At 46.6% G+C, this 27,206-nt stretch overlaps 1 pseudogene; it reads right to left on the reverse strand.

The window, feature by feature from the left end:
* Nucleotides 1-59: 59 nt before the first annotated feature.
* On the reverse strand, nt 60-27,206 carry LOC132437157 (small ribosomal subunit protein eS1 pseudogene; annotated as a pseudogene).

Consider the following 27,206-nt stretch of genomic DNA (forward strand, 5'->3'; position numbering starts at 1 on the left):
AAGTAATGCTTTTTTTCACGAATAAGATCTTTTATTTGTCATCATTAAAAGTGTAAATTTTAAACAGATTCTTGTACTACTGTCTCATATCCACCAGCTCGTTCGACTTTAGCACCTGTCTCATCCACAGAAGCTTTTCCAGAACTACTACCTTCACCATGTGACACTCCATGAGTTTTCCCAATTCAAACTTGGGCTTCTTCAGCATTTTTACTTTCCTAACAAAGACATCATAGAGCAGATAAGTAGACTGGCAAGCCTTTTCTATGTCTTTTCCAATGCTGCCTGGAATCAATTTATTGACCACTTCTTTCAAGTCATTTGTCTTCACCTCTTGGGTCATGGTTTCCATCATCTTCTTCCGGATTTGGCAGACCTGTTGGTGCTGGGCATAAGAGGTCTTCCGAATCTGACTGTTACATTTTTTAGTAAAACCCACACAGAATAGACGAAGCAAATAACCATGGGTACTCTTGACACCAATGTGAGCTTCAACCATGGTCTGCCATTTTTTGACCATGGAGCACATTTTCTCACAGGTAAGATCCATGCCATGGAAATCAGGTAATTTTTTGCCCTGAACATCTTCAGTAATTAGCTTGAATTTTCTAAATGCAACTTCATCATTCTGCAGATCAGCAAGGCTCACTTCAAAACAGAATCCGGGGGCTTCCCTGGTGGCGCAGTGGTTGAGAGTCCGCCTGCCGATGCAGTGGACATGGGTTCATGCTCCGGTCCGGGAAGATCCCACATGCCACGGAGCGGCTGGGCCCATGAGCCATGGCCACTGAGCCTGTGCGTCCGGAGCCTGTGCTCCGCAACGGGAGAGGCCACAACAGCGAGAGGCCCGCGTACCGCAAAAAAAAAAAAACAAAAAAAAACAGAATCCGTAAGGTCATCAGATGTGATTTTGATTTCTTGAGTTTTTGTGACTAGTGTTTTCCCAATATTTCTTATATTGACACATAGCTAGTGCTTTCACATCATTACCAATCTTTCTTAGAAAATGAGTCAACCACTTTCTTCTTGGCTCCCTTTTTGCCACTTTCGTAAGGTGCTTGTTCTTGCCAACCACCGTGGTGCTGCTCAGAGAGCCAAAAAGCCAGCATAATGCTTTTTAACAGAAAACTGCAATATAATGTAAGCATGCTGTTTACAAAATAACTATAGGACTTATTTTTTTATTATTAATTCCTAGTTTTGAACGCATAAACTATGATGAATGTCTTCCTCTTTCAATCCCATCAGCATACTTCTGTCACTTCATGTAAAAGTTTATTTGAGATGATGTTAAAAGCCAGGACTAGACAGGTGGAATAGCCTGCCTGTCACCCGACATGGGTCAGATCCTGCAGAAAGCAGAGGCTCAAAGGTAATCAAGCATAGATCAGAAAAGGAGATTATCATAACCTGAAGACAAAATTCAAAATTTTCTTCTTCTGGAATCATTTTTAAAAGTTTCGGGACTTTCCTGGTGGTCCAGTAGTTAAGAATCTGCCTTCCAATGCAGGGGACATGGGTTTGATCCTTGGTCAGGGAACTACGATCCCACATGCTGCGGGCAAGTGAGCCCGCGCGCCACAACTACTGAGCCTGCATGCTCTAGAGCCCGCACACCACAACTAGAGAGCCCACACGCCACAACTACTGAGCCCGTGTGCTCTGGAGCCCACGCACCACAACTAGAGAGAAGCCTGCGAGCTGCAGCGAAAGATCCCACATGCTGCAACGAAGATCCCGCGTGCTGCAACTAAGACCTGACTCAGCCAAATAAATAAATAATTTTTTTTAAGTTTTCTTCATTTGTAATACTTTGTACACGTGCAAAATGCAAAAGGTTCCAAGCGTGTACGGTGAAAGTCTCCTCCCTCCCATGCTGTCTTCACAGAACTCCCCTTTGTCAACCAGTATCTTGTGTCTGTTTCAGAAAACAGCTTTACTTTGTATGTTTAATATTTCATATTAATACATATAGTCTGCACTATTCTTAATAGCTACATAATTGGATATGATTTTTCCATAATTTCCCCCAAATTTGAATTTTTCTTCATAAAGAAAGTTACATGCAACTGAATATATTGAGCATTTAGGACCATTAAGGAGGAATGTCAGTAGATGCCTACAGGGAAATTCAACATCCCTCTAAACTGTTTCCTTATATTTGTAGAGACTGTATCAAAAGCTTGAAGCCCCTGCTAACTCTCCATTCTTACAATTCTAGGAGCCCCTGCTGGGTTTAACAGGACGCTAGAACAGAGCAAAGAGGAGATGCCATTCACTCCTTCGTATCAGCAGACCTACCGGTTAATACCATCAAGGAATGCTCCAAGGCACTTCCATGCCTGTGGGTGAACATTAGAACCATTCCAAACCAATGCTAACATCTGCATGCTTTCCAGAAGACCTCTGATGATGCAGAACAATCATCACCATGTACAAAATGCAAATCCAGTGGGCACCTGGGAGACCTCACATGACAGTAGCGTTCTGGAGTTCAAGTGGAGTTCCAGCAGGACTTGTCTGTTTATCTAGTCTCTCATCTATTCAATACACATTTATGAACATTTACTGTGTTCCAGGCACAGTTCTGCTCCTAGGGGTATGAGAAGAGAGACAAGGTTCCTGCTTTCGGGGAGTTTACATTCCAGTGGGCAATAGCTGGCTCCACCTCACCAAAGCCAGCCAGTCTTTGTCTTTCTTCCTCATTCTGGTCATTGCTTTCTCTCATTACCAGCTCCGCCCCACGCCTCCACCCCCACCCCGCCCCCCCCACACACGCCTACCCTCTCTAGTCAACCTGCAAACCTGCATTCTCTGCTCTTCGTTTCGTCACCCCGGACGCCCTGCCTGTGTATATGCGTCTGTTCATCTCCCCTGTGTCTAAGTGTCTTCTTTGTGCCCAGCAGGGTTGGAAGCTCTTTGTGGGCACTCCATAAAAGTGACTGAATGAAGGCCCGGCTCTTGGCATTAAGGCTGAACTTTTTTTAAAGTAAGCTTTTAATTTGAAAACGTTTTTTTATTCACAGAATAGTTGCAAAGATAATGTACAGAGTTCCCGTACACCCCTCAGCCAGCTCCTCCTGTCATTAGCACCTGACATTACAATGGTATATTTGTCACAATTAATGAACCAATACTGATACGTTGTTATTAACTAAAGTCTATATCTTACTCAGATTTCCTTAGCTTTTCCACTGATATCCTTTTTCGGTTCCAGGGTCTCATCTAGGATGCCACACCACAAGTGGTTGTTGTGTCTCCTTAATCCCTCTGGTCTATGATAGTTTCTAGTCTTGTTTCTCATGGAGTTTTGACAGATTTGAAGAGCTCTAGTTAGGTATTTTGTAGAATGCCCCTCTAGTTGGGTTTCCCTGATGCTTTTTTTATGGTTGCACTGGGGTTGTGGGCTAGAGGAGTAGTGCCCTTCTCACATCTTGTCGGGGGTACATGCCATCCACATGACGGGACAGTACAATCAATCTTGAACACCTGGCCAAGGTACAGTTTGCCAGCTTTCCTCACTGAAGGTGACCCTGTTCCCCTTTTACCTACTCTGTTGCTTGGAATCAAGTCACTAAGTGCCTTCCCCCTCCCCTCAAGGGGGTAGGGGGTGGGGAGAATTAAGCTCCACCTCCTGGAGGGTAGTATTTATGTACATCATTTAAATTCTTCTGTAAGAAAGATGTAACTCTCCCCCTCTTCATTTATTTATTTAGTCAACCACTTATATCAGTGTGGACTCTCATGCATATTTATGTAAAGATTTGGGTTAGAATCTGATACTAGGCTATTTATTTTGCTGCTCAAATTGTTCCGATTTTGGCCATTGGGAGTTCTTTTTAGGTTGGCTCCTGTGTCCCTTTGACATGCCCCATCCTTTTGTTTTTTGAGTGTTTCTTTACTTTCTGGCACTACTGTATATTTCCTGCCCCAGCCTTAGAATCAGCCATTTCTCCAAGGAACCCCGGTCCCTTTTATTGGGGAGGCCTGTTTTTCAGTCCAGACCTCAGCATCACTTACCCACTCACTCAGTCAGCCTGTCAAGGAATACCTAGGTATATTCTTCTCTCATGCTAATCATTGAACCAGATGTGGGATATACAGTGGGGAACAGAGCATACAAGTCCCTGCCTTTAAAAGCTAGTGATGTGGCCTACGAGACAGACAATGAGCAAGTCTCAACAAAGAAATACGTAATTATAACTTTGATACGTGCTTCAAAGGGAAGGGACATGGCCCTCAGATGAAAAATAACCTAAGTCAGGGACCTGGGTTGCATCCGGTGGCCAGAGAAGCCCCCCCATGGGTAGCTAACATTTAGATAGAAAGTTGATGAGAATGATTCAGCCATTCAAAGAGCAGAGGGAGGAGTGTTTTCAAACTGCAGGTTAGTGGGTCATGGCTAGCTTTTTTAAAAAAGGACAGAACATACCAGAAGTATTATCATGTAAAACTAATGTTGCCTTTATTTATAGGTTGATGTATTTACTGGTTCATGGTATAAAGTATTTCTTACAGGGGAGTATTGTCAAAAAAACAAGTTGAAAGCAACTGTTTTAGGAGGAAATAAAGGCAGATTGAAAGCTCTGAAAAGAGAAAAAGCCGTAACATACTCGAGGATCTGAAAGGAGGCCAGTGTGACTGGGGAGTGAGCCTAGGGTGTGAGAAGAGGCTGTAAATGTAGGGAGGTGCGCAGCCCTCTAACAGGGCCAGGGCCCAGGAAGCCTCGGTATTTTCATTAAGGAGCAATGGGAAGTCATTGGAGGGTTTCAAATGGGGAAGTGTTGATATTTAAGAAGATGTTTTAGGCTCCTATGTGGAGAATGGAAGGAGAGGGCAAATGAGGAAGCCGGAGCCAGTCAGCGAGAAGGGTCGTACAGAGGGAGGCCCAAGCAAGAAGAGTCACTAGGACATGCGTTCACATTCCATTGTCAGTCTTGTACTCCCAGCCACTAGAACAGTGCCTGGAACACAGAAGACCTTCAGTGTATACGTGTTGAATGAATAAGTTACATGACTGTAGTAAAGACGGAGAGAAGTGGTTGAGTCAAGACATGTTTGGAAACTGGCAAGTCTTGCTGACAGATTGGGTCTGGGGGAAGTGGACGGGCAGAGTGAGAGCCCTCCCTCACACACTGCACCCCGCCAGTGCTGACATTTGCTTTCTTTCTCTGCTTTGGGCAGTTACAGGATCCTTTAACTGTTTAGACTGTGTTTCTACCTCTGTGCTTAGTCATAGTGGCCAGAAGTGGAAATAACAGAATTTTTCAAGAGAAACTGAGATTGAGCAAAATCACAAAAAACAGTTCTTAGCACAGATTTTCAGACCCACAGATTTTATAATCTTTGATGCCAAATCTCTGAAATTCTGTGAGCGCCAATCACTAGCAAATAAAGATCCTCAGAGGGGCACCAAACTTCCTGGCGTTTTAGCATTCTGACAGGGAGCTGGCTGGGGGCCGAGGGTAATCGTGTATAGCTGTGTGCCAAAGACCCTTCTCCCACCCGATTTTATGTCTTAGTAAAATATATTGTGGCCAAATCCTTTCTTGATACTCCTTTTCTTGACAGTGCTGATGCCTGAGGTCTGCAGCTGGCTGCCCACTTGGCCGCTGGCTTCCTCAGCGGAGGGCAGCCACCTCCTGTCACTGTGGAGGGACTGGGACAAGGACAGGCCTAGACAGAGCCAACATGGAGCAGAAAACAGGAGGAGCCAGACCCCAGGTACAGAAAACTGTGAGTCCTCTCTGGAAAGTCGGGCACCAGAGATGGGCGTGCTCCAGAAATGCTGATTAATTTTGAAGGGTTGGTCCTTTTGGTCAGATGGGTTTCATGCTCTTGACTGAGAAACCAAAGCAACCATCAGATGTTACTGGGAGTGATGCCAGTGGTGTTTGCATTGGTTAAGAATTTTCAGATGACAGAATAACAAACTCAAACTGGCTTAAGCAAACAAAGGGATTGTGTTAGCTTACGGCCAGAGAAGTCCAGCACGCAGTCTAGATTTTAAATCTTCCTCGCGATGCCAGCTCCATGCCCGTTTTGTTTAGAGCACTGCCTCTTCTGGGTGTCGGCTTCATCCTCCGGCTGGCAATTCTCTTGGCGGCACAAATGGCTGAGGGAATTTTGAACCTTGTATTCTCCAATACACCATCCAGGAGAAGGGGGATTGTCCCCTCTGGCAAACCCACAGAGGGCTGAGGAAGCTTTTTTTCCAGAAGCCCTAGGAAACATTTCCTCAAATCCCACTGGCCTGGATCGGGCTGTATGCCCACGCCTGAGCCAATCAGCATGGCCAGGTGATGGGTACTCTCTGCTTAAGCACATTAGGGCTACCCCTGGGAGCTGGATGTATCCAGCTGTTAGAGAAGGGGGAGACAGCGAGGGGGTGGGTGGTTCCCTCAAGGCAAAATGTGGGTGCTGTGGCAGGAAAAGGGAGGAGAGGGACGCTAAGGAGGCAGCCTATGTATGTTTACTACATCAACATCATTATTATCCTGATAAAGGCCAAACTGGAGGCAGTGCAGGTATAGATAAGGAAACCTTTGTTCAGAACCCCAGTTCTGCCTGCTTCTAGGTGAGTGACTTAACCTCTTCAGGTCTCAGTTTCTTTATCTGAAAAGATGTGGATGAAAATACCTCAGGGAGGGTAAAATTCATATATCTAATTATGTCATATATATATATATATATATATATATATATCAAAATATATCAGGTTATATATTTGAAAAAGTAAAAATAAAATGAGGTACTTTTTGTATTTTCTCAAAGTGGCAATTACAGTCAGTCCTGTAGAAGCCAAGACTGAGCCCACGTTGCCGCCTAGTAGGACGGCAGGTGGAAGGAAGGCTTTCCTGGCCACCGAGTGTTGGGCAAGTCAGGGCCCATCTCGTGTCTTCATGGCGAGAAAGAAGTTTCACTGGTTCAGAACCAAACTTAAGCAGCAGGTGTTCAGGGATGGGGTGTTGAAGTTTCATCTTTGATTTTTCTATGAAATCGTTCAGGTTACTAAAATGTCGGCCCTATTCTCTTGTTTAAGAACTGGTTTCATTTCTAATGACACAGCACCATCATGCCATTCCTTGATTTAGTCACGAGAACCAAAACTAATGTGTGGCTAGTTTCATGTCGTTTTTATAGCAGTTAGTACAGAGAACAACAGGCTCTTGTAAAAACAGATGTATTTGCTATCTGTTTCTCTATCTGCTGCCTCTCAGGCTTAAAACCCTATTTCTAAGATGGCGTGGTCCTCTGGTTGGACCTTGTGGGAGAGGCTCCGGCAAGCTGCTCTTCTCAGTGGGAAACCTTTTCATAAGAAACAAGAGTCCCAGCCCCCAAACATTATAAGAATTGTAAAGGGGTGTCAGAAAGAGACCTTTCACCTTTTGAGAGAAGATTCACTTGGCATTAAAGTCTACTGTGAACCCAGAGGAGGGGGTTTTATTTTATTTTATTTTTCTTTACATCTTTATTGAAGTATAATTGCTTTACAATGGTGTGTTAGTTTCTGCTTTATAACAAAGTGAATCAGTTATACATATACATATGTTCCCATATCTCTTCCCTCTTGCATCTCCCTCCCTCCCCCCCTCCCTGTCCCACCCCTCCAGGTGGTCACAAAGCACCGAGCTGATCTCCCTGTGCTATGCAGCTGCTTCCCACTAGCTATCTATTTTACGTTTGGTAGTGTATACGTATGTCCATGCCACTCTCTCACTTCGTCCCAGCTCACCCTTCCCCTCCCCATATCCTCAAGTCCATTCTCTAGTAGGTCTGTGTCTTTATTCCCGTCTTACCCCTAGGTTCTTCATGACATTTTTTTTTTTTGTAGATTCCATATATATGTGTTAGCATATGGTATTTGTCTTTCTCTTTCTGACTTACTTCACTCTGTATGACAGACTCTAGGTCCATCCACCTCATGAGCCTCTGTAAACTTCTTCAAGGCCTTGTGGTATTAACATGAAAAAGTGAGCATATATTTAGCGTTCCTGGAAAAAGCATGGCCTTCCTATTAATGCTAATACTCTCATAATGACACCACAGCCAGTCTCCTCACAGAGGCTTTATCATCTACAGTGTCTCTATAGGCAGGTTAGATAACAAATGTTTACAGATGAGGAAGCAGAGACATTGATGGCTTCAGAGAGAGAGTGCTGTGGAATTTAGAGTCCTGGGCTAACCTCTGCTGTGTAATTGTTTGATCTCTCTGTGTTTCCTCACATATAAAATGCAAATAATAATAATAATAATAAAATCCCTCATGGGTGGTAGTGAGGATCATGTAAACGAATGCATGTAAAGTGTTTACACCAGCACCTGGCACATAGTTTTCACTCGATAAATGTTGTTGCTGTAATTATCATTACCTTCACTATCCTTTTTTCTCAATCGCAAGTTAAATGACCTAGCCTCTTTGACTCACACGTATACAACCTACCTACTGGGCCTCCCCCCAACCTCAGTTATTCATTTGATCTTGATCTCAGTTTGTTGAATGTTGAATATTGAACTGAATTCAAAATGTTGAATATTGAACTGAATTTCATGTTATGTGGATCCAACTCACCTGGGAGACCAGATTGGGCAGTTATACCTCCTGTTCTTTGCTTTGATTCGGAGCCTGTGCTATGCTCTAGTGAAGCCCAGGTCACCTTCTTGGCCCAGTTTTAAATGTTTCATCCAGTTCAACCAACATCATTTCACTTAATTCCTGCATTTAAAAAAATTTCCACATGGGAACATTGTCAAGAAAGCCTTTCTGTAGTTCATTTCTTTTTCTTTTTTTTCTTTTTTTTTGCGGTACACGGGCCTCTCACTGCTGTGGCCTCTCCCGTTGCGGAGCACAGGCTCCGGACGCGCAGGCTCAGCGGCCATGGCTCACGGGCCCAGCCGCTCTGCGGCATGTGGGATCTTTCCAGACCAGGGCACGAACCCGTGTCCCCTACATCGGCAGGTGGACTCTCAACCACTGCGCCACCAGGGAAGCCCTGTAGTTCATTTCTTTATCTTAATTCATTCTTTGTTTCTTTCAACCAATATTCTTTACTGTGTCCACCTGAGCAGTCCCACTAATATTGCTGGTATTTATTGCTTCGCATATGTACATCTTGTCCCTTCTCTCAGATTGTGAATTTCTTGAGGCCAAAAGCCATTGCTTCTATTTCTTTGCACCACCTGCAAGACCATGGGCAGGTCTGCCTGGGGATTAACTTGTGGAAGGGCTGTGACTGCATCTATGGATCTCCCTGATCCTTTCCCTCTGCTTACAGCCTCTTTCTTTTCTCCTAAGTGTCTCACTAGGCCTTAAGCAAGCAGAGACGTAGATTTCATTGTCAGGGCTGATCTGTCCTGTATTTGGGGCTTTGAAGGTGATACACCCAGGGGCGTCCTTGGACTAGGCCTCCAACACCCTCTGTTGGTGTATGTGTTGGCAAATTACCTGCCATTTCCTCCAGCAAATGATCACATCTCCCGTTCATGTCTCATTGTGTTTTCCTTGGTTTAATCTCTCTCCTCCTACCCACAGTCTTATCCTGCTTTTCCCTGATTCTCTTGCAGGCCTGTCCCATTCCCTGGCCTCTGTTCGTGCATTGGCCATTACTCTTGTTCGACCCTTCTGTGTGCCTCACTTTGGTTTCTGTTCCCCCTGTTCTTTTTCTTTCACTTTCCCCCACCCACCAGCCCTTTTTAACAGTGTCATCATGACTTACAGTTTGGGAACATGGCCCTCGCCATCTCCCACATTACACAGCCGCCCCAGCTTTCGTTTGCCCAGCATCCCTCCCCTGAGCCAATTCGGCAGGACGGAAGCTCTGCCACGGCCAGACGCCAGCACCAACTTTTACTGTGAGCCCTGCTTCATGCCCGTCCGCGGAAGCAGGGGCAGGGCTGAAGATGGAGGCCACAGAGAAGGACCCCAGACCTCTCCTCAGCTTCTGCTGGGATGTGTGAGTTGGGTGTGACCCCAAGACTCAGAACAGCTTTGATCTGTGAAAGCGCGAAACAGGGAGGGTTCTCTGAAAGGAATGGTCTGGGCTGCGGGGAAGAGGTGGGGTAGCACATGTGACAGAGACCCAGGAGGTTTCTTGTGCTGACGCCTCCTAATCCACAAAACTCAGCTGAAACACCCAAGCCAATGAATAACAGGGTCCCGGCCATAAGCAGAAAACGCTCTTCCCTTTTTCTTCCCTCCACCTCACCCATGCAGCCTTGTGCAATCTGTCCTTATACAAAGGTTTGCAAAATTGTCCCAGTGGAGGACAGGTCTGTAGTTTCTTGGCCACACCTCCCTTCCCGGAGGGTCAACCAGCACAGCTGGAGCAAGCTGACGGGGTAGGAGGGGAAGGGGACGGCAAGGATGCTGGGAACGGGGCCTTCTAGGACTCCGTTTCAGAGATCAAGAAAGCGGTCTTCTTATTTCAAACATGCAAACTGAATTTGGTCAAACACTGTCCTTGTGAGGCAGCTGCCCTTTGAAGCTGTGGACCAGGGTGGAAATAAAAGCTCCTGTCTGAGAAAGGATATGTTTCTTTCTTATGCTCTCTCCTGACCATTCTTTTTCCTGCTGGTTTGCTGCATGGACCCTCTGCCGGCAGCAAGGGGGGAGCCTGCAGCAGCCGGAGCAGCGGCGCCTGAGTGAAAGTGATTAACACCCTGAGTTCCACAGCTACCTCGGCGTCTGCAGCACCTTTCCCCAGCCTGACCTCCCCTTGATGCCTTTCTGCTGCTGCTGTGTGAGCCAAGCTTGAAAGCCAGGCTGAACAGGCTGGTTGAAGAAAGGAGTGAGACAGGTCTTAAGTCCCAGAAAGGCAATGCAGCCCAAATCCTGGGGCTAGCGGTTAAAGCCCAGCCATGGGTGCATCTCACCTGTGACACAGGCAAGAAAGCAAATACAGCTAAACTCAAGATGGACATCTGTATTCAGAGATCTTTTATATTCACCCATATTACCTGGTATGGTGCTGAGAATGCATTTAATATTTATGGACCCTTTTGGCATTAAGTAAGGCCTGGCCAAGATAAAAGGAAAAGATAATAGGAATTTTGCCAAACAGGACCAAAGAATGCAATTTCTTAAACTCTATTTTATTATTTTTTTCTCTTCTATTATGGTTTATTATAGAATATTGAATATAGTTCCCTGTGCTATATAATACGACCTTGTTGTTTACCTATTTTATATACAATAGTTTGTATCTGCTAATCCCAAACTCCAAATTTATCCCTCCTCCACCCCCCTTCCCCTTTGATAACCACAAGTTTGTTTTCTATGTCTGTGAGTTTGTTTCTGCTTCATAAATAAGTTCATTTGTGTCATACTTTAGATTCCACATATAAGTGATATCATATGGTATTTGTCTTACTCTTTCTGATGTACTTCCCTTAGTATGATAATCTCTAGTTACATCCATGTTGCTGCAAATGGCAACATTTCATTCTTTTTTATAGCTGAGTAGTATTCCATTGTACTTATACCACGTCTTCTTTATCCGTTCATCTGTCAGTGGACATTTAGGTTGCTTCCATGTCTTGGCTATTGTAAGTAGTGCTGCTATGAACACTGGGGTGCATGTATCTTCTCAAATTATAGTTTTCTCCAGATACATGCCCAGGAGTGGAATTGCTGGATCATATAACTCTATTTTTAAAGAACTATTTTTATAGAACCTTAGCTTTAGTTGCCATCAGCCAAAGTGTGCCAATCTCCTTTCTGACCATCTTATTTTAGAACTAAATGTATAATGTTACCCATACCAAGTATCTTGGATATCTTTTTCAATTGATCTTGAAAGCTCACAGAGCTGGACTCCTGAGGCCTTCTACTCTAGACCTGTGGAGTACACGGATGATCCACTGAAGTGCAAAAAGAAAATATTTTAACTTCTGTTTACATCTATGTTTTTCTTTTTTTAATAAATTTATTTATTTATTTACTTATTTTTGGCTGCGTTGGGTCTTCGCTGCTGCGCGCGGGCTTTCTCTAGTTGCGGCGAGCGAGGGTAACTCTTCCCTGCGGCACGCGGGCTTCTGATCGCAGTGGCCTCTCTTGTTGCGGAGCACGGGCTCCAGGCACGCGGGCCTCAGTAGCTGCGGCACGTGGGCTCAGTAGTTGTGGCTCGCGGACTCTAGAGCGCAGGCTCAGTAGTTGTGGCACACAGGCTCAGTTGCTCCGCGGCACGTAGGATCCTCCCAGACCAGGGCCCGAACCCGTGTCCCCTGCATTGGCAGACGGATTCTTAACCACTGTGCCACCAGGGAAGTACCCACATCTATGTTTTAATGTAAAAATGAAGAAAGGAATTAAGCTTTACTAGTACTACTAGTAATAATAATATGACTAATATTTGCTATACATATTTGCAAGTATATGTGTATAACATTTACAAATAAATATAAATATGATGGGGATACAGGTTCTAATTTTGCAGAGGATGGGGACTGGATTGTATGATCAAAGAAGTTTGCTGGGACTGTTGCTTCTGACCATGTGGACTAATAGAGACCAAATTTACCCTCCGGTCTGAAACAGCCCCCACAAAAAACAGGATCTAGCATAGGAGTTGTCACATGATAGTTGCTGAATGAACATGAGTTGAGTGAATAACTGAAGCTCCCCAGGGAAGCCCAAGATGGTTAGATCACAGATGATGGGGCGTTAGGGCCCAGTGCACCTTAGCACTGATCTGTTCCAGTTTCTTCATTATCTAGATGAGGAAATTGAGGTCCAGAGCCACACAGTGACTTCTCCAAAGTCCCTCAGCCCCTAGTGGTGGAGTTATATTCTTTCCTATAAACCAACCCTAGAGTCAACAAGTCAATAAACCACAGCCCCAAGCTGCAGAAGGACCTTTCTTTTTTTTTTCTTTTTAAAAATAAATTTATTTATTTTAGGCTGCATTGGGTCTTTGTTGCTGCGCGCGGGCTTTCTCTAGTTGTGGCGAGCAGGGGCTACTCTTCATTGCGGTGCGTGGGCTTCTCATTGCCGTGGCTTCTCTTGCTGCGGAGCACGGGCTCTAGGCGCACGGGCTTCAGTAGTTGTGGCTCACGGGCTCTAGAGCGTAGCCTCAGTAGTTGTGGCGCACGGGTCTAGTTGCTCCGCGGCATGTGGGATCCTCCCGGACCAGGGCTCAAACCCATGTCCCCTGCATTGGTAGGTGGATTCTTAACCACTGTGCCACCAGGGAAGCCCCAGAAGGACCTTTCTTAAAGGGCTAATTCCTGCTACTCACAGAACAGGGACAGGGTGGAGTTTGAGGTGTTAAAGGTAGTATGTTCAGAAACAAAAATAGGCACCAAGAATTGTTGCACACAAAGCCACTTGGAATTGAAGATATGGCCGGACATCACTCAATTCTAGAAAAAGACTGAAAGAAACTTCCAGGTTGGGTAGAGAGGCCCAAGGAAGATCGTTGCTAACATGAGCTCTGGTTGCACCTCAAGACTCCACAGGAGACTTTGGGTTCTGGATCACAACAGGCCTATCTACCTAGAAACTCCAGAAGATTCTGGACCTGATCCAGTATAGCCCGCAGGCCCTGGGTCCGTCCTGGGAGTTGGGGGGCAGGTGGGCCCACAGCAAGCAGTCTCACGTTGGGACCCCACTGCCCAACTGCTTGGCCTGACTGAGACCCCACATGGAGAAGACCCAGTCCTGAGGGGCACACTGTCAGCAGTGGAGACCTTCAGGCCACAGGACACGTGCATCACGGGAGGATCTTCCTGCTCTGGACTATAGGAGCCGCTGACATTGTACCCAGCAGGCAGGAGCAAAGCACCCTGCACCCCCCTGCCAGGCACTTTGTCCTAGGTTTTCTTGGGAAGTGGCAGCTGTGGACGAACCCTTTCACTTTGGGTTTCTCCTCAGTTCACATTTCTGCCTGCTCCTCAAAGCCCTTGAAAAGGCAACCCAGCTCTTTCAAAGCACTTCTTTTTAGGGCCGGAAAATTCTAAGACATGTCAGTGACTGCCTGCTGTTGTCTTGAGTGTTTAAGACTTGATCTGGGCCCGTCGTAGGAATGGACTTCTGCCCACAGAGGCTTCCTACTGCCTCTCCTACCACCCGGAGGATGTCTACGGGGTATACGGGGTGGAGGCTAATGCTTGGCTCTTGTTCCAAAGATTTTCTGGTAGTCTCAGAGTTCAGCAGAATTTTCAGCAGTGACATTTGGGCTTCACCTGACAACATGAATGACACGGTTTGAAAGTGAATAGTGATTTAAATGAGGCTTATACACACTTCTCTGCCCTGGGATCTCTAGAAGGAGAGTTCCTCCAGAAAGGAATCTAACAGGAGATGATTATACAGCTTAAAGCGAGTCTCCTGGACAATACTTGACATCTGATGTACACTGGATTTGGAGGTGAATCTCCTTAGGCTCAGGGCCCAGCTAGGAGATGGTCTGAACCAGCCTGACCCAGGGGTGGACATAACCAGCCAAGCTTCACCTGTGCTGTGCTCCCTCAGCACGGAATTGTCCACTCGACTCACTAGCAGAGGCCCAGCGCAGAGCCCTGGAATGGGAAAGGCATGTTCCCGGCAGCCAGTGACTGGAAAGTGATCTCTATGCACTAATTAGACCGAGCAGGACAGGGCTGTCATTAGTCTCCACTTTGTAGATCAGGAAGCAAAGGCATTGAAAGAGCAAGTAAGGCACCCACTGCCGCAGGGTGAGTCAGCAGTAAACTGGGCCCAGCACACAAATTTTGTGCCTCTGGGCCAGCCTTCGGCTCTGCCTCGGCCTCTGTGGTCTCAGAGAAGATGTCTCCTGACTTATCCATAGCAAGAGTTCTTTGTGACACTCATTCCGTGAATCCTGCCCTAACACTCTCTGTTCTCCTCAGGTTTGCTCAACAGCCTGAGGCCCTGCCTTCCTCAGTCTCCCTTCACACAGCCCTTTGGCCGTCTCGCGGGTTGTCCAACTCCAACTGGCCTCTTACAGACTCGTCCCAGTTGGCCTCCCCACTCACTCCAGCACATCCACCAAGTGGTCCCCGTGCCCTCGGCCTTGGCCATGGTGGCAACCTCCCCACACAGTGTGGCTCAGAAACACAGCCCTGACCTGGGGCTCCCAGGCTTGTTTCCTTCCCTTACTGCTTCTGTCACCCACACTGGTCTCTCTGGTTCCTTCAGCTACTCCCTGCATCCTCTTCCTCATTTCTTTCTCTGCCTGGAAAGCCCTCCTCTTCCTGTACCATCTAGGCTCTTTCAGGAATTCAAGGCCCCTCCCAACTCTTCAAGAACTCCTGTTTTTCCTTCTCTGCAATGTCTTCCTGTACTGCCTGAAGAAACATTGTGGTCTCTCCAGCTGCCATTTGCCCCCAAATCTGATTTGGCCTCAACTCTCTCACCAGTATCTCAAATTTATATTTAAGGTGATGTGATAGGCAGAATTCTAAAATGACCCAAGATTTCCTGTTTCCCGACTTGCGTGCACACCCTGTGGATATGATGGATTTTACCTGTGTGATTAGATACGTTTTATAGCACATTTGACCTTAAGGGAGATTATCCCAGTGGCCCTGACCTAATCATAACAGGGACCTCAGTCCTATAACCACAAGGAACTAAATTCTACTACCAACAAGAAAGTGCTAAGAGTGCCCTGTTTCTCCAGAGGCTCCAGACAAGAGTTCAGCTGCGCCAACACCTTGATTTCAACATTGTGTTACTCTGAGCAGAAGCCCAGGCATGTTGTGCCAGCCTTCTGATTTATAGAATTTAACTGTGAACTAATAAATGGGTATTGTTTTCAGCTGGTAAATTGGTGGTAATTTGTCATGGAGCCATAGAAAACTAATACAGGTAAATATTTAATTGTGTTGGAGTTGTGGATTTTCCACATTTATCCTGGCACCAGGGTCTCAGGTCAGTAGCTACAGCCACACTTGTGTTGATGTCAGTCTTAGGTTGTAGACTCCCAGCAGGAGAGCCTGGCCACCTGGTTCCCTCTGAATATAATTCAGCAATAAGGGGGATTCTTGGTTCTCAGCACTCTGCTGCCAACTCCGAGGCAAAGATGAACTTGGCCTTCCTGCCCTCAGGGGCTTCTAATATAGCAATTGGACAATCACTGAAGGAGTCTAATACAAAGAAGATCAAGGCAAGGGAAATCACATCCAGTATGTGAAATCAAAAACTTATTAGAGGAAGTGACATTGGACCTGAGCCCTGAAGGCTGAGTGGTGTTTTACTTTAGGGATGGAAATAGGAAACTGAGTGAATTTTTAGAGAAATAGCATGTTGGACACTTGACACATCAGGGGTAGTGTGAGTTAGGACAGAAACAGTATTCTGGGTCCCAGTGTGTGAAGGCTCTTGAATCGTCAGGTGTAGTGTGTTTGGGTGATTTGGTGAGGAATTAGGGACCAAGGAAAATTTGGAGGCTGGGGAGGGATAGAATCAAGGTGGACTGAGTATGTAAGATGGATTAAAGTAGAGGCAGGTAGGAGATGGGGATTATTTGCAACCATGAGGGAAGAAGAGGTAAAAATTAATCAGAGCCTGCATCGTGGCTCTGGCAGTAGGGACAGAAGGAAGGAGGGAATGTCACAGTCACTGGGGAAGATAGAAATTCCACCAACAGAGCCACGAAATGAACATAGCATCCAGCACAGGTCCATCCATCAGTCCCACCTTCCTCCACTCATTCCAATATTTAAGATGTATCGTATGTCTCCTCTACCCAATAATCTGTCCCAGGTGCTGCCCCAAAGGCAAACATCACTATATGTGAGGAAGTAGGAATGACTGTGAGACACCACAGACATGGTGCCTACCAAGAGACAAATGGTCTAAGTCCTGTAAGAGAAGCGTGGCTGGAGAACTACAGGTTCGGGAGGGAGGAAGATGGAGTCCAGCTGCAGTCAGAGTCTTCAAGAAAGAATGACGTGGAGTCACTGTTTAACTTGTAGGTGGCAAATTTAAAAGGAGAGGGGTCTTTGCATCTCTCCTCTAAACTACCAATGAAACTTCACCTCATCCTGGTACACACACACACACGCACGCACACACGCGGACACTCACTTAGCTGGAGCCTGCTGAATCGCGCCTCACAGTGACAAACATGGTGAAACAGTTATTCCTGCACATGCTCAGTTGGGTTGTTCTAGAAGACAACTGGGTAGCCCTTTGGGCCATTCCTTAGACACTGGCTTCCTCCACCCCCCTCCCTGACTGACTGCCCAAGCTGTGGTGGTTATCGTGACCATACAGGGTAAGAGACATACAGCGTCGTTTTTGTTCAGCCACCACCAGACCAGCCGAGGGCCGACTAGGCTCTTCCTCCTTCCCCCTCGGTTCTGGGTAAGCACACGTCTTCCACCCTTACTTTAAAGGCAGACAATTTGTTTTTATCATTTGCCAACACAGCTGAGGATGATTATTAATTAATCAAAAACACTGACTTTTAACTTCCCACGCTCTCTCCAGAGATGCTCCAGTGACAGCCTGCATCTGGACTTCAGAGCTGTTTAGATAGAAGTGGGCACCATGCAGCAAAGATTTGTTTTCTTCTGGTTTATTCTTTTTAAAACACAACTCTAGCTTAATCCCATTTAGCCAGTAAGCTTGATTTTTAAGGTGGTCTCATTTTGTGGGATTTTCTGCTGGTCTTTATACAGCTTCCTTTGAAACCAGAAATGCTGTGTCAGGATTTCACAAAAAGGAAAATGTAAAGAGCACATTTTCTGTTCATCAAAAGCTCAACCCGAAGCACACGAGCAGCATGTTTCCATGAATAACGAAACACCACTGTCCTCCTCTGCTGGCAATCTTATGCAGTGGTAGTGCCCACCAAAGTCAAGGTCTCGGCAAGGAATACCTAACGGCTTCTGAGAGCAAGTTTGAAACGTTACAGTTGTAACATCACAGCAAAGGATGATCTGATTCAGTGGGCTGAGGTTAAGCAACGGAGTCTTTTCCCCCTGTTCTAAGATGGCGCTGCTGGGGAGCCATCCTCCCCTCTGAACTTGAGCTTTGTGGCTACACAGTGGTTTTCAGTGAAAAAAGAAAGGGGCGGCAGAAGATAGCTTGCCTCAAATTACACATCAAAGCTGAATGGCCACCTCTAGAGTGAGACGGGCTGCGCTCTGGCTTCATCACTTGGCAGAGGCTAGAGTAAAAACTCCGATGCCTTTTTAGGAGCTGTACCGACGGATAGAAGATTTTAAGCAAAACCAAACTTAAGAGGCAAGTGGGCTTCCCTTCCACTTAGTGAGGGCCACATCTTCAGAATCTCAGATACCTGCAAGGAGTGTGTTGTCTTGTAAGTGCAGAGGTGCCAGCTTGGGAAAGGTGTTTTGTGAAATGCGGAGCAAGGGCTCCCCCTCCCCACTTGTGACTGTGCTCCCCTTCCGGCTGCTTCTCTTCCTCATCCTCGGTGACCCATGTTCCCAAAGCCCCCGACTCCTTTAAGACAACTCCTGGAAGCTGTCTTGCCAGTGCTCAAACCATCCAGGCTTTGTTTCTCCTCTTTGCTCTCCTGCCACATGTCTTTTTGTCCTTGCCATTGTTCCTTAGCATCTCCACTGGAGGTGTGCAAGGGGAATAAAAGGGGATAAAAACTCCACGTTGTCACAGTCCATTTGCTTCTTGTCGACAGCTCTGCTAAAAGGCAGAAGAGGAAGCTATTGCCCAAGATAAGAGTTTAGATAAGGTTTGGGAATTATCTGTAAAATTCACTTATTTGTGGTTACCCTCCCAATCACCTGAGGATAATGGGGGGGGGGTGTCTTTATCAAGCACCTGTTTTTAGGAAGTTAAGGGCAAAATTCTTCAGTCATTTCTAAGAGCTGGTCAAAATAACTGGAGATAAAACTAGCATACCTACTTTATACCTTGTATCCACTCCATTGTTTAGCTCTCTGGAGTCGGCTGACTTTGGAAGTGGAGAATTTCCTATCTCTTGTTGGTCGGGGAAAGAATTTAACTAATTCTCAGGTTAATAGGGGTCCCTCGCAGCCCTGCAGTTCTTTTGAATGGCTGGGAAGAAGTAAATTGAATAGATAAGTGAGGGTCTTTGATTACAAGTAATAGAAAACAACTGAAACTAATTTAAGCCAAAAAGGTCAATTTATTATAAAGACTCAGCAGAGGATCTCATGGGACCCAAGGACCAGGCCTCTGCAAAGGGCTGGGGCTGATGCCTGGAAGGCTTTAGGATTCTTGGTCCATCTCTCAGCACCCACCTCCCCTTTAAAAAAAAAACTATCCATCCTCTTCAGTTCTCTCATTTATACCTTAACCCCCCCTTGTCCTTCCCTTTGCCGCCCATACACAGGGTAGAGAAAGCAGAGCTGACCCAGGATCCCAAATTTCCACTTTCACAGGGCCAACCAGCAAAGAAACAAAGACCACTCTCTCTCTCTCTTTCTCTTTTTTTTTTTTTTTTTTTTGCAGCACGGCATGTGGGATCTTAGTTCCCTGACCAGGGATTGAACTTGCACCCCTTGCGTTGGAAGCACAGAGATTTAACCACTGGACCTCCAGGGAAGTCCCTGAAGACCGCTCTCTTTTGGCACTAGTTTAAAATTCTCAAGAAAGAGCATCTGATTGGTCCAGCTTGAGAGCTGTATCTGCCTCTTGCCCAATCAGCTCTGATGGGAGGGTGGGGTCATGGGTATAAATATGGCTTCTGAGTCAGCCAGAGCTAGTGCTCAGAAAAAGTGTGTGGGTGATGGGATAGGATCACTCAATATTTAGTAATCCAACAAAAGAAAAGGGCCATAGTACCTGTTCTCTTCATACAATCTGGAGAAAAACCTGCACATGTAGGAAAACAGACAGTTAAAATCATTTAGTGCTAATTACTGTAAGGATAAAAACCCTGATTAGAATGAGCTCTTAGGAAATAACCAAACGGCCCATCTTCAGTTGAATAGATAAATACATTAAGGATGGGCATAAAATGGAACCCACAACACAGCGGTGAAAATTAATGAGCTACAGCTACACAGTTTAGTATGGATGAATCTTGAAAGTATAACGATGCATGAAAAAAGCAAGGCACAGAAAAATACATCCAGATGTTTTCACTTATGAGGTTCAGAAACATGCAAAATTGGACAATATATTACAATGTAGTCTTACTTATGTGTATGGTAAACTATAAAGAAAAAAGAGAGAATGATAGACTAAATTCAGTATAATGGTCACTTATGTGGTGGAGAATGAAAATGTGCTCAGGAACAGATAAACGCAGAGCTTCAAACAGGTTGGTAATGTTCTATTTCTTAAGCTGAGTGGTAGATGTGACAGCATTAACTTTATTATGATTTAATCTATACTTACGTACTCTTTTTGTTCATATGATATACTTTGTAATTAAAAATATATATAGGGCTTCCCTGGTGGCGCAGTTGTTGGGAGTCCGCCTACCGATGCAGAGGACGCGGGTTTGTGCCCCGGTCCGGGAGGATCCCACATGCCGCGGAGTGGCTGGGCCCGTGAGCCATGGCCGCTGAGCCTGCGCGTCCGGAGCCTGTGCTCCGCAACGGGAGAGGCCACAACAGTGAGAGGCCCGCGTACCGCAAAAAAAAAAAAAACAACAGGATGACTCTGGGGACAAGGACATCCTCCTAGGGAGTCCCCAACCGATGAGAGGAGGAATGGGGACATAGCTGGATTTTCTGTTATGGGTTACTCAGGAGAGGGTAGCCTGCGAGGGCTGGAGAATGTGGGATGTCCAGGCTACACGCACTCAGCCACAGGAGGAAGTCTTTCAGACACTGTCAATTTAACATTTAACATTAGCATGTAAGTAACATGCTCTGGGTGTGGACTCATACCTGGGGGAGTCAATGAGCCCAACAGCCCTCTAGCTGTGTTGTTATCATCCTACCCACTTCTCTTCATCTTTATTTTCTGTAGATTGTTGGGGTTTCTTTTTAATTACAAAAGTTATCTGTACTCCTCATGAAAATCCAAATGATGCAGAAGCCCATTGGAGAACATTTTGTCAAGTGTTATGTTAAAATCAAGATGCACCAGGCCTGTGGCATTTGCCAGATCTCTTAGGCAGGGAGGTGCTTGTTGGCTTGGTATGCTGTCTGCCTTCTTGTTGGCCCTGGCTCCCTCTCCCAGCTCTAGAATGTGGTTCTGAGGTCCATGACCATAAGCATCCTGAATGAGCAAGGATGTGGGCAGACACTCGAACTAGTAGGAGAATCACATTTGCTTTTAGGTTCCTCAAGGTGGTGTTGTCCCTTAGCAATTGTATTTGAGGGCCTAGCTAGGGTTTTATGAGTGGCAATGGAAATAGCATCTAGAAGAATATTCTGTTACTTTATATGGTAAAATGTAGACTTTTAAGTTTTATACAAAGGTGGTAGAGATCTTTTGCTTTTAACTGCCTTACATCCTTTCCCTCTTCTTTTGCAAACAGCACCCCAATTTTGGGGAACCACTCCTTTCCCATACTTGACCCCAGTGGTCTGTGAGGGGCCACCCCTATACCCTGGCTCTTTGGATGAGTGTGTGACCTAGGCCTGAACAAGAGTGACGTGTCCTCCTATCACAGTGACCTCAGAGAGGGTCAAGCGGTCCAGTGGGCCAGCCATGGTCAGTCCCAGAACTTTTTGCCTGTGTTATCATTAAAGAAAGGCTCTCCACCTGCAGAGCTGCTCCACTGGGGGAAGTCAGCCTGAATTCAAGTGGCCATCTTTGTCCCCACAGATGAGCCGTGAGCCAGGCTGAGAGATGGAGAAACTCAGGTGCCAATGACATCGTTTGCTCATAGGGGTCCAGCTGTATCTGAAGCCATCCCTGAAATTCTCCATCTAAACCAATTTGAATGGAGTTTCTGTCACTGACAGCTAAGAGGCCAGAATAAGTTTATCCTTTTGACAACTAAAACGTATCTACTTGGAGAAAATAACTGGATTGGTAGTTGTATTTTGTTTTTTCTATATTGAATGTATCAATTATTAGACATATGATGTATGAGTGGAAGAGACCAAATGAGCCTGTTTTCAATTATTGTACAAGCAATATTTGGAGTTTCTTAAGTTCATGAGAGTTTTATAATACTCAAGCAACAATTGGGCAAGGTAAACATGAGGAAAGGTGATTCCCATGCAGTGTCCAAGTTATTGGAAAAACATCTTCAATTCTTTAGTTTATGACAAGTTAAGGCAACTATCCCCATCAACTCCTTAGTTCAAACTACAAAAATGGAGGAGGCAAAGAAAGGAAGTATAACAGACGGAGTGCATGACATTAAATGCAATTAAATGCATTAAAGGCAGTTTTGGGGAACACTGCCTTTCCTCACAGAACGGACACAGCACCACCAGTTCTTGTCTGTTTTAGATGCTGTCACTCACAGCAGGTGACTGGTAGGCCAGTGCCACACTCAGTCTATCGTTTTTTCCTGGACTTCTGGGGAAATGCCTTTTCTGATGTGTGTGTATAAGTGTGATTTTCTTAAGTCTTCGTTGACTGACAGGTATGATCCAGACCTCAGACTGAGAGACAGGGAAGCCTACATCAGGTATGATATGGAGTCCTTGTGTGGCCTTGAAAAAGCCACTTAACTTCCTGGCCTCAGTTTCCCTGTCTGCAAAACAAGGCTCATAATCAAAGTCTAGATGCCTCCCTGGGCTGCCGTGTGCATTAATTACTATTTATCGGGCAAGTGGAAGTTGAGCTGTGTTAATTATTATTATCATTTCTGGGTTTTTCAGCCACGTTGAAGCCGAGCCCTTGCCTTGTTTTTAGTTCCTGAGATCTGACAAGGTATAGCCCCAGGTGGTGAGAAGGGCCATAAATCAAGGCTGTTATTAATTAGCAGATTTATGCATGTCTCACCACAAGGGACTGGCCCCGGGAGGCTCTGTCAGCCACAGGCTTTGGTTCTGGAGTTCCAGGGCAGCCCAGAGACCCACAGGCTTTCCTAGAACCTCGTTCGAACAGAGCAAGAGTTGTGAGGCTGCTTCCACGCTCCTGTCCCTCGCCTCTTTGTGTACCTGCCATTTAATTTACTAAGGAGTCTGGAGATCAATAAGAGACGCTCAGCCTGTCATTAGACAGGGTCCTAAATTGCAAGTTACAGGTGGAGAAGCTTCAGAAGTGTTGTGATCACTCATGAAGAAAGATGACTAATCGCTTTCTTCTGGTCACTTATTTGGCTGATGACTTCGGTTTCTACTCTCTAAGTACAACAGTTATCAGATTTCCATGTGAGTAGGTAGCTGACAATTGGCACATCCAGCTTCATGGACTACGCTTGTGGGTTGACCTAGTCGCAGATGCCTCGTTGTGCTTTTCCCAGAGTCATTTAAACTTCAGGGCACGGGGGAAGGAGAGAAAGCTCACCTCACCCCACCTGCTGCCATCTGCTTCCCCACTCAGGATCACTGCTGAGTGTCTGGGAGACACTGCACTTTTAATCTTTCGCAGGGAGGTTAATCTCCTCATATCCAGTGCAAGTTGGATAAACAGTACCAGCAAGTTTGGGTCTTGGCCACGTGTAGAACCCTGGAGTTTAGAAAATGATGCCCAAATCCGTGGGCATTCTGAAGAGGAGAAGGGGTGAAGCTGACCGTCCAGGGCACAGATGCCACCTATATCCTGTGTCATCTCACTTGGCAGGGGCTGGAACAATCTGATTTTAGGAGAATCCTAAGCCCCCTGGTGAAGCACCATGCTTACCCACCGAGGACTGAATCCCATTGTCCAAGTGCAGATCACGTCCCTGCCTGTGTGCTTGGCATCCTCGTCAAGGGACATGCACTGATTCATAACCGTCTCCTTCCAAATTTAGTTCTGCATGTTGATACCATCCCCCGACTCTTCACCCCACGTGCCCCGGCCCTCACTTTCCCCAGATCTGCAATCCCCTGGTGGACAGGCAGGTCCCGCCTGGCTCTTCCGTCTGCTCAGCACGGCAGGCAGACAGCAGGGATAGTGGTGAGTGCTAGTTAACTAATTACTGATTATAAAGCACTTTGAAAACATAAAGAACTAGATAAATGCCAAGTATTATTATTATTAATGATGAGAAGGCTGTTTAGTCATCCTTTGCCTTGAACTCAGCTCACTGCCCCCACTGTGGCCGCAGGCTGATCTGTGAACTAGGATGAGAGCCCTCCTCCTCTCTGCAGGCGCTGTTTCACACTGAGTCAGTGACCAAGGTGAAGGGCAGGGGCCAGGAAACCTCTCCTCGTCTCCCACCTGCTCTCGAAGCACTGCCTGCTTTGCGGCTGTCATGCTAACGTTTACCGAAAGCCAGGCTCTGAAACTGCCGCCCTGTTTCCCATTCACCTGTTTGGTAAGTTCGCTGATGTTTATTTGATTTCTTGATTACGGTGATTAGAACGTCTCTGTGTGAGGGCAGGATGGAGCCCAGAGTGAAGCCCTACTTTCCATTTAGCGGATGGACTCACTTGTTCACGTGATCTGATCATTCTCTCTTTTACGTATTTTTAGGCCTGAACTCTTTTCTAGATACTCCTATGTACACGTGCTCGTTGACAGAGTAGCTCTGTGTGCTGGGGAAGGCAGGTGGTGTTTTCCCCATTTTACAGACATTAAGGCCCCAGGGCGTCTAGAACCTAGTGACAGGGCCAGGGTGCACCCAGCTCTCCTGAGCCCCAGACTGAGCAGTGCCCTCGACACGGGCAGTGATTGCAGCAGACTCCAGACACCTGGCAGGATATGCCAGAAGACACTGAAGAGGCTCCCTGATACATTTGCCCGAGGCGAACCCTCTCAGGAGCACCTGGTCTCTGCGTGCTGACCGAAGCCCCAGCACTGTCCTGCCTGAGGCTTGTGGACCCAGAATCTGACATCCCATAGAATGGCAGGGCCAGAGAGGTCTCAGAATCCGTCTGTGTAACGCCCTCCCTTCACAGATGACGAATCTGAGATCCAGTCAAACTACTGGTCCAAGATGACAGAGCTGGTTGGGGAATGAGGCTTGAGGCTGGCCTTCCCACTCTGCAGCCTGGCTTCTTCCTCAATAGCCATTTGTAATTCAGGGTGGTGAGGTTTCAGGTGGTGTCATGTTCTTTTCTGTATTTTCCAAAATTTCCTTCTGAGATGATAGAACTAATCTGAAGACAAGTGATTGCTCTATGTGAATAACTGCAAATGTGGAGTGCTGCATTTCTCCTCCCCAAGCACAGAGCTCTTCTTGGATCGGTAGATGTTCTTTCAGCGGAGGCTCAGAGGGTGCAGACATTGCTGCTTATCTTAGCCCTTTGAGCTGCTGTAACAAAATACCACAGTCTGGGTGGCTTATAAACACCAGAAATATATGGCTCCCGATGGTGGAGGCTGAAGTCTGAGATCAGGGTGCCCACATGGTCGGGGAAGGGCTGTCCTCCAGTTTGAAGACTTCTCTTTGGGTCCTCACATGGCGGAAGGGGTGGGGGCTGTGTGGAGGCCTCTTTTTATTTTTATTATTTTTTTAAATTAATTTAATTAATTTTATTTATTTTGGGCTGTGCTGCACGCGTGCTTTCTCTAGTTGCCGCGAGCGGGGGCTACTCTTCATTGCGGTGCGTGGGCTTCTCATTACGCTGGCCTCCCTTGTGTAGCACGGACTGTAGGCATGAGGGCTTCAGTAGTTGTGGTGTGTGGGCTCAGTAGTTGTGGCTCATGAGCTCCAGAGCGCAGGCTCAGTAGTTGTGGCGCACGGACTCAGTTGCTTCTCGGCATGTGGGATCTTCCTGGCCCAGGGCTCGAACCTGTGTCCCCTGCACTGGCAGGCGGACTCCCAACCACTGCGGGAGGCCCCTTTTTAAAGAGAACTAATCCCATTCGTGAGGACTCCACCCTCATGAGCGAAGCACCTCCCAATCCTAACACATTGCCCTGGGCATTAGTATTTCAACATATGAATTTGGGAGCACGCAAACCTTCAAACCATTGCGCTGGCTGTCTTCTGCCAGCTTAGTTCCCCAAAGGAGGCATCTCAACAGACCTACTACTTGGTTCTAGGTCTAAACCCTCAAAGGTGGGGCTGTGTGGCCTTGGGGTTGGGAGGGACGGTTGATCTGATCCTACAGCCGGGGGTGCAGCCTCTCCTGACGGGGCCACTGCTGCTGTGAGGACAGCCTCAGAAACCATTTGAAGGGCCCTTCGGTGACTCTGAGATCCAACTAACACCACACACTGTGTGCGCCCCTGACCAAGCTCTGTGGCCCAGTGCTGTGGCCTGAGGTGCTGTGGGATTTCTTTTATTAAATAGTGAGTTTATTACATAGCTCCGTTTTTAAAAGTTGCAGCTTCAGAATACATTGAAGGCCAAATGTGCATCGAGAATGCAGGCCTGGCCTGGAATGGAGCTAGAAAGCAGAGCAAACCCCGGCAAAGCCTCGGGTTCCACCCTCTCCTGCCCCCTCTCAGTTCAGAGCAGCTCCGTGAGTGAGGCCACAGCCCTGCTCACAGCGGCGGGTGAGGTGGGCACTGACAGCAGATTCGATTCTCCTCATGTACTTTTGAGCAGATGCTTTATCCTGAAGAATTCAGGAGCATCCGGAGAGAGCAGAGGAGAGACAGCATCCAGAGGAGAGACGCCAGTGGTGAGGCTGACTCCGGAAGAGGCATCCGACCTACTGGTCATGGGGAAAGTAAGGCAAGCATGTCCCAGAAAAATCACCCCCACCCCACCCTGGAGTTTTCTGGCATGAGCTATAGCATAATTCACATGGCCAAGTGATACAAAAGAAAAGTAGCTTCTCAGATCTAGAATCATCACTCAGCACAGCCATCCCTCTCTTCCTTTTTCGGCAGAGCGAACATGAATGGAGCACTTACGGCATGTCGGGCACGATTACGTACAGTCTCTCATTTAACCCTCACATCAGCTGAGGAGCTCACTTCTACAGATGAGGAAGCTAAGGCACAGAGAGGTTAAGTGGCCTGCCCAAGGACACACAGCTAGTATGTGGTAGAACAGGCATTTGAGCTGTGTCATCCAGTCTCCAAAGCCCAGGCTTCCATCTCTTTGGTATTTAGAGACCACAGTCCCATCCACAATCTCTGTAATTAGAGGTTTCAGTGGAAGTAGAAAATATTTCAGGATCTCTTATGGTGAAAGAATTGCCCAAGAAGTGTTAGGAAGGCCGAGAGGCCAGTTGAGTCACCTGATGGGGGATTTCTTCCCAGGGATGGTGCCCTTGGTGAAAGAAGGAAGCACACAGAGGAGCTTTGCTGCTGAAGAACAGGATCTGGGTGGGCGTCTGTGTGGAGCCGCCAT

The sequence above is a fragment of the Delphinus delphis genome, chromosome 14 (genome assembly GCF_949987515.2).
Source record: "Delphinus delphis chromosome 14, mDelDel1.2, whole genome shotgun sequence".
NCBI classification, from domain to species: domain Eukaryota; kingdom Metazoa; phylum Chordata; class Mammalia; order Artiodactyla; family Delphinidae; genus Delphinus; species Delphinus delphis.